Genomic DNA, 19,090 nt, shown 5'->3' on the forward strand with positions numbered 1-19,090 from the left:
TTTCCAAGTAGATGTGACTTCATTTTTAAGACCACAAGTTTTATTAAGGTGAGACAAACATGGAATATTTCATGTAAACAGTACATACGAGAAATCTATAGAACATAAAAGAAAAATGGCACTGATGACTATTGTAGTAATGACATTAATGGGCTTTATTTGGAATTGTATGTCAGTTCTGCCTTACACCTAACACTAGTGTTATGCTAACATTAAAAAACATAGTATATGTTAGTATAGTATAGATCTGAAAGATTTTAGTAAGGAGAGGCTTTTTGAGCTAGAACATTAAGTCCAAGGATCCTACGTTTCTGCAGCAGCAGTACAAACAACACATTACATCTACATTTACCAGTAAGAGCAGTCTTCCCTCCAGACCACTAGAAGAAGGCTACAGAGACAGACAGTCCTCAAAAATACTCTAAGTACTCTTACACAGGACATTCTCTTTACATGTGCTACTTACAAATGTAAATTTCAAAATGCTAAATAAAAAAGAATGTTTTCAAAACCAGTATGGACTGGGAAGGAGCCAGCTGCACATACCTCTGGGCTAAGGGCTGAAATCTAAAGATGAAAGATTAAGAAGGTAACAGATGACATTTCATCAAAAGCAAGGCAGAATTTATCTTTAACTTCCAGCGTTACCATTGAATGGTGTATTGGCAGATCTATTACAGGTCTCATGTAAGGCTAAAATAGGTAAATAATGTTTCTTACTGAGAATTAACTTTCTCTAATACAGTAAAATCTGACTCAGAAAATACATCTATAAAATACTGGAAGCACATATCGCAGAGAGCATTGCTAATCTCTTTGCACAGCCTTACTGTGGCTCATGTTGCTATTTAGGGCAATTACACTGCATCCATTACAAGAAAAAAGCCATCACTTTCTTTTTTGCTCAAACAGCAAGAGACACTTTGAAGTAACCCTATATTTCTACTGGTTCTGCAGTACCCTGCATTAGCTAACATCCCATTCCATCACCACCGCAATACTTATCAGATAAACCACTTTTCTGTACTGCACATAGCTTGAAACAGTACCAAAAGAAGCAAAAGAATTCATGTAGCTGTCTCTTCTGTGGAGAATATTCAAACGTTTTTCCTCAGTGCAACGGACTGGAATACAATGGCTGCTTCTATCATATACCTTCCATCCAAGTTTATTATTGGCATGACTTTTTCCTGAGAAATACTAGAGGCTAAAAAATGTAAACTAACACAAACACCCGAGCGACGTGGAACGTGAAACTGAATCAGAACATATGTGCATTATCCATTCTTCCCCAGGTACAAAAATACTTCAAACAACACACGTAGGAGAAAACAGAACACTGCTATTCACACTACAGGGTTTGACCTAACTTGCAATTTACCATGTGCAAGTGGGACTCTGTGAGGATACGCTGATGTTTCTGCATGCAATGAATTGTAGAACAGAGTGACTAGAATGGTTTTATGCATTTATATGAAAATATAAATATATTTATAAATATATATAAAGTGAGATTGCTTCCCAGTTCTGAACAAATTGGCACAAACTGCAGGCAATAAAGTAGCAAACGTGCTTTGAAAGTAATGCCTCCTAATTATTTCCATGGAAATGACAATGGATAAAAGGAGCACAGTAACACTATTTGATAGAGAAAATTCTCAGCTGCAAAATGCCATTTCTCAACATAGCCACCACCATCAGCTCTGCATTTTTACCAGCAATGAACAGGAGCATGCAAGTTGCACTTGTGAAAATCTGCAGCAGTAGAGGTGATCCATAGTTTCACAGCTGCTAGGATGGTGTTATTGCTAGGAAAATGTTGCTCATGCTGTCCATCTTTCATTGTCCCAAACAGATGAAGTCAGAAGGTGCCAAATTTGGACTACATAATGGGGAGTTCAGTCTAGTAGGACAGTCCAGCCAAGACTCACAATGTCCTCAATGGTCCTCAAACTGGTGTGGGGCCTGGTGTTCCTGTGTCGCAAGAGATTCTTTTCTACTCTGGCTTGATTTCTGGAGGTTTGAGCCTTCAGCTTAGTCAGTGTCATCATGTAGTGAACAGAGTGGATGGTTTGTCCTTGTTCCAGGAAATCCAGGAAATCACCCATTTCCCATCACAAAAGGCAGTGCGTATCAACTTACCCACAGAAGGCTGCATCTTCAACTTTTTCTCTGATAGGGAATTCACATGTTGCCACTCCATGGACTGCCAGTTTGGACTCTGGCTCCTAGTGGTGACACCACACCTTGTCACTAGTAATGATGCAATCCAGGAAACTTCAGCCTTGTTTCATAGGTCCTGAGAAGCTTGCATACAGTATTCTTTCTGTGCCTGCGTGAGCATGTGTGGGACTCACCTGGCAGAATCTCTGCAATATTCCAACACTGTCACCATCATTTCCAATACACTGAGGCCAACGTTCACCTCCATACACAGTCCCCTGGTTGTAATCCACCAATCCACGCAGACAATTTAGTGCTTGTGGTGGCAATGGTGATGAGGAGATGGCTGGACTAGATGATCTTATAGGTTGTTTCCAACCTTGTGATTCTAAGATTCTTTGATTCTATGATAAGCCGATCAACTGTCCCTGGAGATGTTCAAGAAACATTTAGATGTCGTACTGAGGCTTACTGGGAAATATGACAGGTGGATGGTTGGACTGAATGATCTTAGAGCTCGTTTCCAACTTTGGTGATTCTTTGATCCCATGATTCATTTCGTGGAGTGACAAGCATACACTGACATCTGAAACGCGGTTTATCTTCCATCTTGCTGTTGCCATTGTTGAAATGCACCACCTGCTGCCTCACTGCACCACCATCCACTGTTTGGTCTCCATGTGCATTCCACAAGCATCAATGAACGTCTATGGGAACAATTTTTTCTGCATATAAGAATTCAGCGACACACCTTTGCTTCATACACACTCCCATGGCAGGTGCCATTTTGTCTGACTGCCCTGCCCCTCTGCTGCCACTTGTCACGCAGCAATAAAACGTAACAAAATACTGGAGGGAAGGTTTAACCTCTACTGCCATACCACCAACATCTTATTCTGATGTGGGCCAACACAGTACCACAGGAGGCATTAGTTCCGGAGCAGTCTCCTATAACGTAAGCGTCGCCTATTTCTATTACGCATGAATTGCAACAATATTAGATTGCCATCAATGTTCTGGTAGAGAAATTCTTCACTAGCCCTCATATGCTGAATTGCTTTATTTAACAGCATAACACCACTGAAAAGTTAAGCACACTGCAGTCTTCTCCCAAATGGGTTCATCCTCTCCACATCTGATTTAACAAAAGGCACCCACTGCATTTTTCCCATACCTGGTTATCAGTCAAACAAAGAAAACAGAGCCTAAGGAAGACAGCAGTGAAAAAGAGGTTAAGACTCGCTTAATACAGTCTGAGTCTGGCTCTTTTTCCCCTTAACACTGACACGGGCTGGATTTATAAAACGTTTTATATGCTAAGACAGCCTAGACAAGAAGCTGAAGCATAAGAGGACAACCAGAGGGAAGTGGAACTGCTCTGTGGGATTTGCAAAGTCCTGTCACTGAAAAGAGACATGATAATCCCAGCAGGGATCAGCGTGGCCAGCAACGCTCTGCCAAACAGAGCATCCCTTTGGCAACCCAACCCTTTACGCTTCTGACCAGACCAGAGTCTTCCAACTGCTGAAAAACGGTCTCCTTTGATGCACTGTTTTGCTTTTCAGTATCTGAGTACTCTAACCAAAGTACTTCAGATTGGTTTAGAACGCATTTGGATTTTGGAGCAGAATCAAAACGCTCTGGACACTGGATTCTACCCAAAGGGCTGATTTTCATCAACCCATGTAACAAATACCTCTTTTCTGTAATCTCGTAATAACTCCAGACAACTCATGTTATCTTACCACGAGGAACACAACTTTCCACATCTAAATCAATTAATCCTTTTTTCTGTGTGCCAAGACATGCCTTTCAGATTTGTTTTGCAGTCCACTTTCATTATAATATGCTTAAAAATATTTCACTGAAGAACTATGTAAAATGACACCAAATTGTTTCCTCAATCCAATCCCTCAAATATCTCCCCCCCATGAAAAGTTCCCCCATAACTTTCACATACTGAAAGTATGTTTTCCATTTTTAATGCATCTGTCTCACTTTTTTGGATGCTGCATTTTGGAAGCCTCATTGCACACTCAGCTGAAAATGTTTAACAGTTTTTGAGGCAATACAGAAAACTTGGTACAAGGTTAAAGAAAATTAAATTAGATACTAATAGACTGGATTCAGATCCATCACATATGATATGAATACCAATACAGCCATTCCTTTATTAATAAGTGGATATAAAACCAGTAAATCAAATTTTGACAGTCTAATACTGCAAAGATGCTCTATAAGTTTTTTCTTAAATGACCCTTTAAATATGCTAAACAATTCCAGGCATTACAGGGAAAGGCTACTTACAGATCCCTCAGAAATGACTGCCTCTGGATGCTTGCTTATGGGACGGTGACAGATTTTGGGCATAACGTTTTGCAAACCCTTAGAATATCCTCAAAACAAAATCAGTATAAATATAAACACCAATCTCACTTCCCAGCCTTTCCTTCTATCACAGAAAAACCTGCAAGACATTTGGAAATGGAAATGCACTCAGATCCCCTGGACTGATTTTAAGAACTAAAAGGAATGTTTAGCTTCTTTCAAAGGATTGTTTTCAAACTACAGAGAGTTAAAATAAGGTTTTATTTAGTTATTATTTGCTAATTATTAGTTTGTCTATCACAGGAGTTGGCTGGGATTCTCCCATGTCACCTAATTAGAAATGTTGCGCTGCTTTTTGGGAATGTTTTTACATTTTGAAAAGAAGCTTTCTCTTACTAATTAGAATTGAATGCCTTATGAAACTCGACTTTTTACGTGAGTGACTCAACAATCTACTACAACCTACCAATGTATAAAGGAAATCTTTTTCCTTCAAACTTATCTGTCTGTACTGGTATCTTGCAGTACAACACTACTGTATATATGATAGATTCTGGCTTCTGGCTTGAGAAAGACATCTTCATCCTACTTGTAAATAAAGAGATCCATTTCAACAACCTGAAAAAATGTTCTGAACAGAATGATCTTACTAAAATTATGTAATTAAAATCGTCCTAGTACCAAATCAGTTTATACCATCCAAGTACCTTTGGTGCAACAGTATTTTGAATTTATGAAGGGTAGTTTTATTATGTAGGAGGCTTGTAATCCTAATTTATACTGGCTTTGATGCAGCAGTTTTTCTAAGATTGGAAGACCCCAACAATTTAACCACCCTAGAGGAGGACAGCTATTTGGGAGAATTTGCTATTAATTAGCAAACAACTCCCAGAGCCCAGGCCATGCACTTGTCTCTGCATCCTCAGTTAATGAGCTGGCCTTGCCCCAGCTAGGGCACTTGCATTCCACATGCAGAAGGACACAACCCTGTTGCATGTGGTTGCCTTTACTGCCAGGCTGGATGATCAAAGCAGTCCTTTCAGGCCTGCTATCTAGGAATCCACAGTAATAAAACAATCTTTAGCTGTATCATGGCTAGATGGGGAAAAGAGCCTGACTCACACTCATGGATTCTAGTTATCACTAAGAGCATATGATACAAACCTCTTACTTTTGCACCAGCATGCTGTTAACTGATCACAAGCTGTAATCCTTGCATCAGATACACTTCCTGCCTGTGCTTACAGGACAGGTAAAATGCAGCTGATTGAGCTGTGACACATCCTCCATTGCTGAGGTTTAACTGTGTTATCATAGCAATTGAGGTTTTCACTTCCAGTGAAAGCAGAGAGAAAGCACATCCTTTTCAAGAACAGATGACTACCTTTGGAAGCACACATGTGCATGGACACATACAGACAGCAGCTCTGAAAGCACTTTGGTAAAAAACAAAACTGAGCTACACGACAGTCAAAAAAGATGCTGGGAATAATTATTTTTCTTTTTAAATCTCAGCTCTGTCTGCTCAGTAACAGCGATCACTTGGTAGAGACCAAAGACCCAGCACTCAGCATGCTTTCAGGCCTTCCACCACATTAATTTCTTTCTTTGCAAGCAAAATAGGTCAAAACTGTGTGTATGTGATAGGCCTTCTTATGAGCCAAAATAATGTAAACATTCAAAGTTTTCTATTTTTAAATTTGAAACTAACATTGGGTATGAACGTAGGCTACAGAAGAACCAAGTTATTCTGTAGAGAAGAATATTAGCACTATCAACAAAATCTTAGGGTATATAATGGAGCAGAATATTACTATCTTATATGCTAATAATGAAATGTAAAGAAGTATTATTCCAGCAATCCATTTTGTCATCTGAAGAGGAACTAATGAAAAGCATGTCCATCTTCAGTACAAATCCAGGCTCAATGTTTGTTTGTTTTCTTAATTATGTTTTGATTTTTAATGACCGAAAGCCTTTGATGCATTTATTTCTCATTGGTGGTGTTTCAACATACAAAGCTCCATCAACCCTATGCAAACTGGTTACTTTTTATATTCTGAAACAAGGCAGCAAATCAAGTATAGCGAAAAAGAGGAGGGATGCTCCTAACGAGGATTGTAAAGGACTCAGCCTTCCTGAATGTGAAGAGAAATTACACCATCCCACACAACTCAATGCAGCAGTTTTACAGCTGTGATGGTCATTTTGGTTTTGGCCTTTAGGCCTTGCTGGATGAGAAAATCTGCCCCCAAACTCGATTTTGCTGCAGAAAAGTCACAATTTTGATTTTGCCAGTGAAATTCTTCACCAGTTTTCTGTATCATTTTGGAACAAAGACGAATCGTTAGCTTTAAGACAAGGCATTAATTCTCTGTGGCTTCAGGTATTGTTCATGGTTGTAACTCATTTTCTACAGCGGCTGACGTCCTGCTGGCTCCCTACGAAACCATCAAGCTCCAGAAGAATCTAAAATGGACATTTAACATAAAGACCCAAACGAAAGAAAGAAAGCTGATTGCAAAATGCGCCTACGAGAGAGAAGTCAGACCTCCCAAGACCTATCAAATAACAGAGCTCCAGGTATTGTTGAGCTTCTGGCCAAAGTTAAAATCACTTTAAAAGAAGATCGGAGAGCATCAACAAAGAATAATTTGGTTCTTTTAATGCCCATGTTTTGGGATTAAATACAATCTGGAGTTCTTAAATGCAATTCTGTCACAGTTTTCATAATGGAGATTATATGCACTTCAGGACCATTTGATGCAGAACGTTCTTATGTTACCTGATAAAGAAATTAAGAAAATAAATAGGAAATAACTACTGTCAATGTTTAGTGCTTGTTAACAGCATTGCTATGTTATTGACTGGTTGCTAGAGAAACAGTTATCCATGGGAAAAAAAAAGTTAATTTTCTAAAGAGAGAATATTTAAAAGTAATCATTTGAAAACCTGAACGTGAGAATTCAGTTTGATTTTTATATATATATGGTCAAAAAAATGGAAAAATCAGTTTGCTGGAAATACAGTGAAAGGCTTTGATCTCCTGTCATAACAATTACTCAGATTAGCTCCAATCTCCATTAGCTGTGCAATGTGATGTGGAAACAGAAAGAAAGAAAAGGCAAAAACGAGAATCTCACTCCCGTATTGTAAATGCAGACGGCGAATAAACCAGATAAACTTCCTTTGTGTTGGGCACCTGAAGTTCAGGACACAGCAATATTTAAATCATCTGAATAATTCAGACTGAATTTCTGTGCAAGAGAATGTCAGAAACGTAGCAGGATTGCAAATTAAACCTGTAAATTATGCCTTCTGTGCCAAAGTCACAGGACTGCACTATTTTTAGACACATGGAACTTTTTATCCAAATACCATTTTCTGAATTGTTTACTGAATTCTGCATTTCTGCTCAGTGATTTCCCACATGAAAAAAACCTCTGAATTTGAAAACAAACAAACAAAAAACCCTCATAAAAATTAGCTATTCCTGCATCTTAATACAAACTCCAGAAGTATCGAGCATCAATGCAATTGTTTGAAAGCTTAGGCTGCCTCTCTAAAATTTGCTGTGCTACCAAGCCATGCTATTTGATGCATGATTCTCTTTCTAGCATTAATGCATTATTACTCACTGCCTTTCAATGACACACTAACTGAAAGGGTATTTTGAGAATTTGCCCCCACCGTTTTATTTATGAGACAGACAGTGTTAAAAGGATTCCTCTGATTTCTGAAACTGCCCTCAGAAGTTGAAGAATATTTACCAAAAAACAAGTGGGTGATTCTACTCCTGTTCAGTGCTTTTACTCCACAAAAATTGTGACAAATATTTCTTTATGGACATACAAGAGGTCCCTTAATTGTAGGTTTAACCATTCTAAAGTGAAATCTCTGTGAAGATTTGTATACATGATCTTTCCTTATACAGCTCCATTCTCTCACACGCACTGATCCGAGTCAACTGCTTCATGCATATACCACTGAACTGAAAAACACTCTTCTTCATCCTCACATTAAAACTTTCTATCTGGCTTGTTCTATAAAAAATATTCAGTAAGTAACACAATTTGTAAGTATGTTTTTAGTATATTAATAAACTGTAGGACACCAAATTAAAAGAAAAGAAAAAAAGAAAAAAAAGAGCCTGACCTTTTTCCTCGTTAAGCATTAGATTTAAGGTGGATATTATCATCACGTTCATTCCAAGCTGAAAAACAAAGATCCAGTTGAAAGAGAATATAAGCAATAGTAAGCAAAATGGTCCTCCTGAATGCTACAATTTCAACATTAAGTGATTCTTAATTATTCCTTCATATTGACGAACATCTAAATGGAGAGGTTGCTTTGAATACTGTTTTTCCTCTGAAACAAATACGTGCTTCCTCTTCATGTTTTGCTCACAGTTCATTTCCAAAAAACATTGCATAGAAAAGATAATCTAGTCTTTAAAAAAATGTTAAGGCACAACTTTTAGAAAATATGTTCTATTAAAGTTTATTCTGTAAACAATGCAATACAGTCCTCAGCTGTACACGTGCTGTTCGTTTTGGGTAAGATTTTGTGTTTCTTAAGCCAAAAACCTCCTCCCCCTTCTTCCTGCCCCAGAGAGAGGTGAGAACAACATCAACCCTCCCTGCCCTCGCCAGGCTGCTTCGTTAGGGATTCTGACTCATCAACTCACCATCCCTGTGCCTGGAGATTTGCAGTCAAGAATGGCAAGGTATATTTAGCCCGATAAGATGAGCAAAGTACATAAATGTTCATGTCTGTATATTTTTTGGTTGAAATTTTACCTAGCAATTTTCAGACGTATTCACACTGACACCTTAGTAAGCATAAATTACACTCTCCCATTAACTGTGAAGATTACAGTCTGGCTCTTAGAAAATGAAACGCTTACTTCCAGTGATAATAAAAAGCTTTCTGTTCTCCACCACAGTACACAGGTTGTGAAACTCTTTCCTTGGAAGTATTTTTGTCATTCACACCTCCAAAATTTAAAATTTTGAAATTAGGATTTAAAACATCATATTTAGGATTAAAGATTTTAAATACTTTATAAATAAATTCTCTGTGTATGTTTGCAGAAGCACAATTTTAGGAAAAGAAGCATGAGTAACTTCAGACTCAGAGATGAGGAATGTGGAGTTTTGATGCCAGCAACCTGCAGTCTAAGCCAAGAGTCTGGGCACTGTCACTAAGTGCCTTAAGCACCGCTCTGCACAACAGACTTCAAGACTTCCAGAGCCCAATTCTTTTGCCACTGCTTCTCCCCTTTCAACTCTTCCTTCCGTGGGACCTTGACAAGGGTAAAATTTTGCTAATGTGGACTTCTACCAACAAAAGCCAATACAGTGTGCCTACAGAAAAGGATAGTTGGGCTATCAAACGAACTTCACGTAAAAGGATTTCTGTATCTTTAAGCACCTTCTTCCTCCCTCCTTAAAAACGTAGGGTATGTTTTAGGACTGAAAAGGACCTCAAAGACTTCCTGGGGAGCATGATTACTCACACCAGGTCCCAACTACTCTGAAAGCCCTGCTGTTGCATATCGTCATGACAGCACTGGGTTTAACACAGAGCTCTGCCAGCAGCCCATAGCTTTGCTTGCTTGGTGCACTACAAAACATGACTTTACTACACGTGCAGTAAACTGCACAAACCCTAAGCCAGACATAAAAAGGTTTGGGTCTCCTCAGAAAGAACTGAACAAAAGGGTGAATCACATTCAAGCCTGACAAGAGTATTGCACCAGCTCATCAAAGCAGAGCAAACAAAAACGAGGGTAAAGGACCACAGGCAGCCAGAATTTAAAACCATGCATCCCTACAAGGAGGCATCACACCACCTGGAGTTTAAGAACTAGCCATAAAAGAGAAGAATCTAGAAAATGCACAATTTCATCCCAAACAGAGGAAAACATACCGTGCTAGATCCTAACTCAAAACTCAAACAGATCTTTATTCTTGAACAATGATACGAGTCCCAGGAAATGGAGAAGGTAAAGGTAAGTACCTAACAGGTATCAAACAAACTCTGGTACCATTCTCCAAAAACTGAGCTACTGGAAAGCATACCGGCGAAGAATCCTTCAGTCAGCTCTAATTTAAAGCTTCATTAAAAGAAATTCCATCAGTAACACAAACATATTCCGTCAAAAACCCCCACAAACAAAGCTATCGGTGTCATCAACTCTGGATTCTTGGCAGAAAAATCTAAAAAATGTGATTTTCAACCTACAGGTATCTCCCTGCATTTAAAAAAAGAAGTGTTTAGTTCTTACGTTACACTTTGCCATGCTATCTCAATGGAAGTGCGAATTTAAGGCAATGAAAGGCAAACTTCCCAGTGCTGCTGAACCTGAATTTCTCACTTCATTTTAAATGTGGACATTCCAAAGCACTCAAAGCATTTTATTTACAAAAAAAAGGTTATTTATTTTTCTTAAAAGTGCTGTAAGGAAATCGTGTAAACACCATATACCTTAAATTATTTACCTTGAAGAAGATTATTAGTAACAAAAAAAAGTTCTCTAAGTTGGACTTTCTCTTAATCCTTGGTGCAATTTAAACTTGCCTTTTCTCCTTGCTCTTTCCTCTTTCCAATCTGCAGAGCAACCACTACCATTGCTTTTGATAAAATTCTAATCTTTTTAAAGTTTTATGCCCATCCTACAGCGTTCTCTTTTTTCCCCTGCCACAAACAAACCTCATTCTTCCTGCTGCTCTTTAAAAGTGCTGCTTTTTCAATCTGCCACTAGTTTGTTGCTCTGCTTTCTCATCTTCCTACTAATAAGAACTTCCCATAAAAGACCATGTTCAGTACAGCAAAATACATTCTAAGGTCTCACTGGCAGCGAATACTTGCAGGATCTGACAAAAGACACTGATGTTTGTAAAAACTCTCAGCACTTGAGAAATGACTATTTGTGATCTTTGTTATTTTTCAAGCACTTCAATCATTTTCCTCTTATACAGGTGAAGCACAACAAACTCAGATGCGACACGGAAAATTCTGAATAAACGTATGGAAAAAAAACCAAAAACTTTCATATGGAGGATGACTCCACAAACTGCTGGCAATGGTCCAGAGAAGGGTTTCAAACCTCGGAGGATGCATAAATGTGAAGTTAACAAAGCTCTGGACAATCAGAGCTGCATCAGATCACCTCAGTGGCAGAAAGTCAAAGTGGGGCTCAGTACCTAGTGATGTATCCTAGGAAATATCCCTGGAAATCTGAACATCTGCTTTCAGGAATTTACAGTGTTAAGCACATAAGCCGGAAAAACAAACATTTCTGAACATAGCTAGAATGTTCTATTCCATAGGCACAGTTTGCAAATACATGGGAAAAAGATACGAATAGGTCCTCCAAATTTTCACAAAATCTGATCAAAGAAGAACGGTCTTCTGCTACATCTCTCAACTGAAAGGGATAGCTCTCTAAAAAACAGAGATTCAAAATGAGTTCTGGTCATCAGGTATTCTGTGGGATGCTGCATGTATCGGTTCAGAGGTGATCAGACAGAATTCTATATTTTCTCTGAAGAAGAACTCACTGATAAGAATGAAAATGTACTGGTGTGTTTAAGAATCTTATTTTGAAGCAACGGATATGGTACAGATACTACACTGACTCATTGAGATGACCAAACAATCTGTTGTAGATTAACATAATTTTATTTAAAAAGAAAAATGTACGTATTTCCTCAAGTGGGGCACTTCAGATTAGGGATCTCTTCAGTCTTTTCTGGAGGGATTTAAAAAAGCTTTGGAGAAATCTTAAAGCTATGGAATTAGCCTGGTATTTATAGCTCAGTTTCCTACTGTGTTCTTTGAGCTTCTAGGACATTTTTTTTCTCCATCTGCTGGTTGTTGACATGGTATAACCTTATATTTTGATTATGAAAATGTATAAGAGCAAATGCTTTGCACTTTAAAGTTCTGCCTTTATCTCAGGGCAAGGCAGCTGTGCTCTGCCACTACTGTATCATGTAGGTCAAGAACTGCCATGTATTTTCTGATACAGACAAATGGATTTCTATTGTTTAATTATACCAAAATATATTCCTACCAATCATGACTAACACTCCATATGAATCATGCTGCCACAAAATGATACTTTTCATACCTTTAGAACACGGTACATTGTACACTGTTTCAAGAAAATCTGTTAAATCTAGGTCAAGAATGCTTTCTTCTTTGTTCTGTTACCAAAAAGGTCCATGTATCAGTGCACTGTTTACCTCATATAAAGATATAAATTGCCAAATTCTGGCTTAAGAAAGGCACTGATTCACTTTTGAATACTCACCTACATTACTCCTCATGGTCTTGCTTCTAGTTACCTTGGGGATATTTAGTCTTCTTAGAATTCTTGATGCACTTGGAGATTTGCTTTAGCTATTCTCCTGTTGAGATCTCGATAATGGGCTATGTCCATTGAGGCTGGCTCCTTGCCTTACTGCACCCCTCATGTGAGGAACTCTTGCACGCCAGGTTACATCTATTGAAACAGTAGAATTATTTAAACTAAAACACTGATGTTTTTATTTCGTTTCTCTTGATTGCCTCCTAAGCCTTACCCAATGACTTTGTAGCAAAAGTTGAGATAATATTTGCTGTTAAGGAAGGCGAGGATGGCTCTGATAAGAAACAGATAGCTTTTAATAAATTATGATGGTTCACTGTCCACAGGAATGGGCAGATTTCTAGAAAAATCAGCTGAAGATTTTTATAACGATAGAACCAGTGTGAAACTGTATAATACAAACTTCATGTCTTCAGATAACTGTAGCTGTCCTGACACATGCTAATAGCCTTTAAATAGTAAGGCTAGAAGTTAGGCTTTAGAGAATTAAATACCACAGCTAATACTACATGATAAAAACATACACAAACACAGCAGCAGTCTCTCTCTTCTAAAACCTTAGCTATGTAAAGGCCCTGTCAGTACTGTGTATGAGCTACTGCAGACGTACACAGAGACAGGTGAAGCTCCAGCTGTAAGAGCTTGTGTTATCACAGCAAAATTTGCCTATCGAAAACAAAAGCACTGAGCTTCTCTTGAGCCATTTCCTTTGGAAACAACAGCACCACGTATCTGTAACCCTCCACTCGAGCACGACAGCTCCAATTTCTCTGACACTGAAAGGAGTTAACAACCTTTGCAGGACTTTAAGTCAACTAATTAGTTCTTTTAGAAGTGAAATGGATTGGAGCTCATTAGGTTAAAGACATAGCTAAAAGAGTTGATGTTGGCCTTTACAGCATTGTACCTCAAAGCCTGAGGTCTCAGTAAGAGAGCACAGCTAGAAACCAGTAATATGCCTTTAACAAATTCAGATTTATAGGCAATTCCCCATGTTATGAACAAATCTTTCATTGAAGTGGATGCAACACAACCAATCAACAATTTCTGTGTCCTACAGAAAGCCTGAAGAATTTGCTCTGGTTTATAGATCACTTATTTGGGACTCCTCTTAAAGACATCTGTCATTCAGTCAAGGTCTTTGTTGTCGTTACAAACCTTTTCCTCTTACATTACAGCATTATACAAATAGTATAAACAAATAACAAAAATTTCAGGTAAGTGATGTGAATTGGGTATAAGGAGTTAAGTGCCAGGAAGTACACTGGTAGCACATACCACAGCATTTACTGTGATTCTTAAAATATTTAAGTTTGTAAGGAAATCCTTTTTGCTTTCTTGGTGATGAGCTGGTCTTTAACTTCTGCTGACTTTATTAGTAGTTGTAATTTTAGTATCAGCTGATAGTTGATTGGCACCTAATTTCAGAGCAAAGTTGGGGCATGACATCCTGTAACAATGAATCTGCCTTTTTGCACTGAATTCAGCAGCCCAGTAGAGCCTTCCAGACTCTGTTTAGAAAGAAAACTATTTAGAGAGAAAGTGACTGACAGCAGTTACTCGTTTCCAGATTATCCAGTCCCTATATATTATTAAAATGATTAAAATGAAAATTAAATAATAATAAAGAAATAATTATGCTATTATTGTTAAAAACTTCTCTTCCCATTCACTGGAACAGCTTACAACAATCCCAACAGAACCATGTGACTTTATAAAGGCAGGAGGTCTAAATGCTGATTACATTCCACTGAAATACACTGCATTGGATTAAGTGAAAAATTGGACATAATGCTAAGGAGAAGGATGTCATGGTACAGACATCCAGGTACATCCAGTGGAGATGGGAAGGCACTGAACTTTCTCCCAAGACTTGTATTATCAGATTCCAAGCAATGGGCCTGAGCTGCTGGTTTTAGCTTATTGAGAACCTGATTGTCAATGCTTTAGAAATCACTCAGAAATTCTGAGTCCTAAAATCTGACATGTAAATGGCACACTTAAAACATAAGAATTTCTTCTCCTATTGCAGAAATGACAAACGTTTAATGTTTCCTCTGTATGTAATCCACTCTATATAAGCTGCATGATTATTTTTTAAAGGAACGTTTTTACTTGTTATTCATAAAAATATAGATGAATGCTTTAAGAATCTGTGACTTCAGAGCAGCTAATTTTTACAGTGACAAAGCAAACAGAAATACGACATAACTATTTGTTAAACAGTTTGCAGACAAATGTATTTTAGATTACATAGTTTTTACTGTGCATTTAATATTCTTCAGATAGAATTACTAATTAACGTTTAATCACATTGAAAGGTATCGGTAAGAGAGATTTTTGTAAAGGCTTTCCTAAAGCAAAAGCACAGCAAACAATATAAAACTGATTTACTGGAAACAATTTCAATAGATGGATGAAACAGCCCAACAATGAAAGCTATGTCATACCAGGGCTTAAAATAACTAGGTCACGTGGACAATACTGAAGATTTAAGCAGCATCAGTAAAAGAATGCTCTAGTAAAGGCCTCAAGAATTTGACAAAAAAAGCATTACTAAAATGAATTCAAATAAAGAACCTAGCTTTTAACTTATAGCTTCTAAATAAAATAGTAACGATACATTAATTATAAGAGTTGTCTGTACTGAACATACAGAAATGGAAACGTGTAAGCAAAGATGTAATTAAACTTTCTGCTGGGAAAAAAATTACCTTTACTGTACATATTCCATTTACAAACCTACAAGCATCCAAGTAATAGCATCACACTCAGCACATGCTGCCAGTGTCTTATATGACCCTCAAAAGAGTTTTACACGGTGACTCAAGAGAATTTCTGTGGCTAATTCAATAGGCTCCATATTGCTTTTCCCCTCCTGAAAGTCTTGTTCTCACTCTCCTTTTATCCTGCCTCTCAATCCTTCTTTGCCTACTAGGATCTACCAGGTCTCAAGACTGACTGGACTTGATGATTCCAAGATCTTTTCCAACCTTGGTGATTCTATGATGAAATATTAAAATAATTATTTGTAAAAAAGTTGTGTGAAGGTTTTTTTTTTTTTTTAATTAAAAGAATGGATACTTGACATTATAAAAATCACACTTCTGAACATCTGCTATTTAATGTAAGAGTGGTTGCACAGACTATCCTAGTCTTTATTAAATAGCCAGCACTGCACCACGCACAAAAAGACCGGTTTATTTTTATCATTCAGAGATAAGTATAGGGCACTCATAGTGATTTCACTATGTTTATTTTCCTATTGCATGCATATCCATAACAATAACTTTTCCAGCAAGTTCTCACCAAGTTGCTAGAATCTGACAGTGGATGTTTTTCTGGGTAAAAGCCATCTGGTTTTTTTCAGTGAATGTGCTTTCTCATTTGCTTGTGAGCTTTCTATTTACATAACAAGTCTGCGATAACAGAGTAAAAGAAATCCTGTCCCCATCTAATCTCCCAAGATACATACAGTATTCTTACAACTATGGCATTTGATGCATCTAAAATTAAAGAGACTCTACTTTTTATAAAACTAAATAAAAATGCCAATGATCTTCCAGTAAAAGAAACAAATTCAGGAACTTTTCAGCTGTGTGCTGTCACAAATGCGTACAGAAAAAAAGAGGCACTCTGCCAGTTCCCTTTCATTTTCTAAGGTCTGTTTTATCTACACATCTTCTACAGCAATCTGCTTGTTCATTGGCTGTTTCTCATACTCTCATATATTCTTTCCATTTACCCTGTGGCAGAATTGAGAAATGCTCCTCCAAAAGTGTCACAGGCATGGGCTGCATGCTGGAAAAAACTGGCAGAAGTTCAGAGACTTGATTACAAGCATCCAGCCTGATACCGTTTTATTTTCAATAATTTTTCCATAGATATGGCATGAGGAGAAATGGTGGGAATGAGGAAATCCACTCACCTCAAATCCAGAAGATCGGTGGAGGTAATCCACCAGATTTTGGTGGTTCTCTGAATTTTTAGAAAGAAAAAGTGAAGTGCTGTTTCTTCTAGTCTTTATATTTTCCTGTCTGTTATGTTTTGATTTTAGCCTCTTCTTCCTACAATAAAAAACATGTTTTAATAAAACACGATTTGCAGAAAGACAAAGTATCGATACCTGTACTTAATGCAGGCTGCATGGCTTCTCCGAAAGACTGCTTCACTACACAAAAACCATGGGAACAGTCTCAAAAGCAAACACTGAAAAGAACTGGTTGGTTTATCAAGGCTGTCTCAGCAGTCAGTGAGGAGAGGTAGAGTTCAAAGTGTGATGTAAAATAAATGAGTGTAATCTGGTCCCAAATACACCTGTATTCTTAACTGCCCTCTAGAAGGACCTCTATTTTTGATGACCATAAACAGAAAACCCTGTGTCCAAGGGTAGAATGGACTCTGACTATATCCTCTTGCTACACATTTGCACAGAATTTGAAGTGATAGAAATACAGCCTCCAGAATGGATAAGGGGACTTTTATATTAAGTGTTCTGGAGAAGAACTCCATAACCCTCGTGGGCCTTCAAACCTGGGAGCCTGTGTGTCCTTGCAAAAATCTGCAGCAGGCGAGGTGACCCACTGCTGCTGCCACCACTGCTGAAATGTCCCCCTCACAGTGCTCACACCCACTGCTTGGTCTCCATAAATGTTCAAAGCATCAGTGAATGTCAATGGGTGCCATGTTTCCACACAGAGGAATTCAAAGGCACTCCTTTGCTCCATACACACTTCCATGTCGGACGCCACCTGGTCCAAACGCCCCTCTGCTGCCATCACACAGTGGGATATTGGCGGGAAGGTTCAACCACAAGCTGAGTCAAACCAGGGCCTTGTACTTCATTATGCAACATCAACAGCCACTGAAAATCTCCACGCATGTGATTACACCTGGACAAACAGCAGGGGCCACAGGACCTTCAAGTTGCCCCAGGGTAGACTTGGAACCCTGCCGAAAGCCTGCGAGCTGGGAGGAGGCAGTGCGCTTCCTCACCTCTGCTTTATGGAAGGCTGTGGAGCACACACTGCAGCCCCAAGCTGCTTCCTCTCCTCCACTAACGTGGCTCCAGAGAATCAGATAAGGGAGCCGATTTGTGTATTTGTCGGATTAGTCTTAACCTACATTGGTGCCCTAATCTCTGTGGCTGGCGGCACGCGGGTGCTGGAGCGGCGCAGCAGGGAAGAGCAGGGCCTGCTTCTGCCTGGAGCTCTGCAGGGCTCCTTCCTCACCTCCTTGCTTTAAAACACCACGCTATTGGAAATGTCTTCTCCCCTGGTTTTCATAGGAGGACTTTGGTATTTTATTTAATTGTTTAAATAAAAGCAATATTTAGCTGTCTCGCATTCAAAACAATTTAGAATTAAATTTAGAATATAACTGTTGTGATACTGATGAGTGGGTACGTCTAAAAACCCCTTCTGAGTACCTGATAAAAGTCAGCATAAAGGTGTTGGAAATGTGGAACCTTGTTTTTCTGACTAGAATTCCTATGTATTACCTAATATTTCCCAGGTATTTGGTTAAAGCCAAGTTAAAACACAGCAGATGTCCTAACAAAATCAGAAATAAATATCTGAACTTCTGAGAGAACCTTTGCTCAAATGCATGCCTTTTACAAGTGTGCTACTCTTCTGTATTGGCTGAAGCTGCCTATCCTAATGTAACATCAGAAATGCATGTTAAGTGCCCCCCACCACTGTGTGAATTATGTTAGAGCTCAAAGGAGCACGGCAAAAAAAGGCAGATCCCTTAGAGAAGCTCATTTAGAAATTAGCCACAGCACTAAGGCTAACATACTAACACATTTGTTTTACTTCTGTGATGCATAGCTATAAGGCTAACATACCAACATATTTGTTTTACGTATGTGATACATAGCTGCAAGGCTAACATACTAACATTTTTCACAGGTTTGGCAATGGTGTCACTGGAGTGGATGTAGCTTTGAACAGAAAAGATGTAAGAAGGGATACTGTCTTTTTTTTTTTTTTTGTCACCAAAAGAAAAAAGAAGGAATGGATTTTTAATTTGAAAGCAGAGGAAATCAGAGACATCAATTTATCAAATCTCCATCCTGTAAATCCTACAACTCTCATACTTTCATAAAGAAAGTGACAACTACTAATAACAAATCTCACAAAAACGAAAATGCTTTTACTTATAAAAAGCCTTGGTTTTGACAGGAAAGGTGCATGCTACTATTCAGAAACAGCATACAGA

At 38.3% G+C, this 19,090-nt stretch overlaps 1 protein-coding gene across 14 annotated transcripts in view; it reads right to left on the reverse strand.

Moving 5' to 3' along the window:
* The window catches only part of MBD5 (methyl-CpG binding domain protein 5), a 129,815-nt gene that overhangs the window by 43,631 nt on the left and 67,094 nt on the right, over positions 1 to 19,090 (reverse strand). For 13 of the 14 annotated variants that reach the window (XR_008204818.1, XR_008204817.1, XM_052675746.1 and 10 more), the window contains 3 exons: positions 16,797 to 16,935; positions 12,812 to 13,003; positions 8,647 to 8,704 (listed from right to left, as the gene is read on the reverse strand). The gene's annotated coding sequence lies outside the window, so the exon portion shown is untranslated. The remainder of the gene's footprint in view (positions 1 to 8,646; positions 8,705 to 12,811; positions 13,004 to 16,796; positions 16,936 to 19,090) is intronic. The other variant, XM_052675743.1, reaches the window with a different exon arrangement.

Source organism: Tympanuchus pallidicinctus, unplaced genomic scaffold (assembly GCF_026119805.1).
Source record: "Tympanuchus pallidicinctus isolate F22 unplaced genomic scaffold, pur_lepc_1.0 scaffold15, whole genome shotgun sequence".
NCBI lineage: Eukaryota > Metazoa > Chordata > Aves > Galliformes > Phasianidae > Tympanuchus > Tympanuchus pallidicinctus.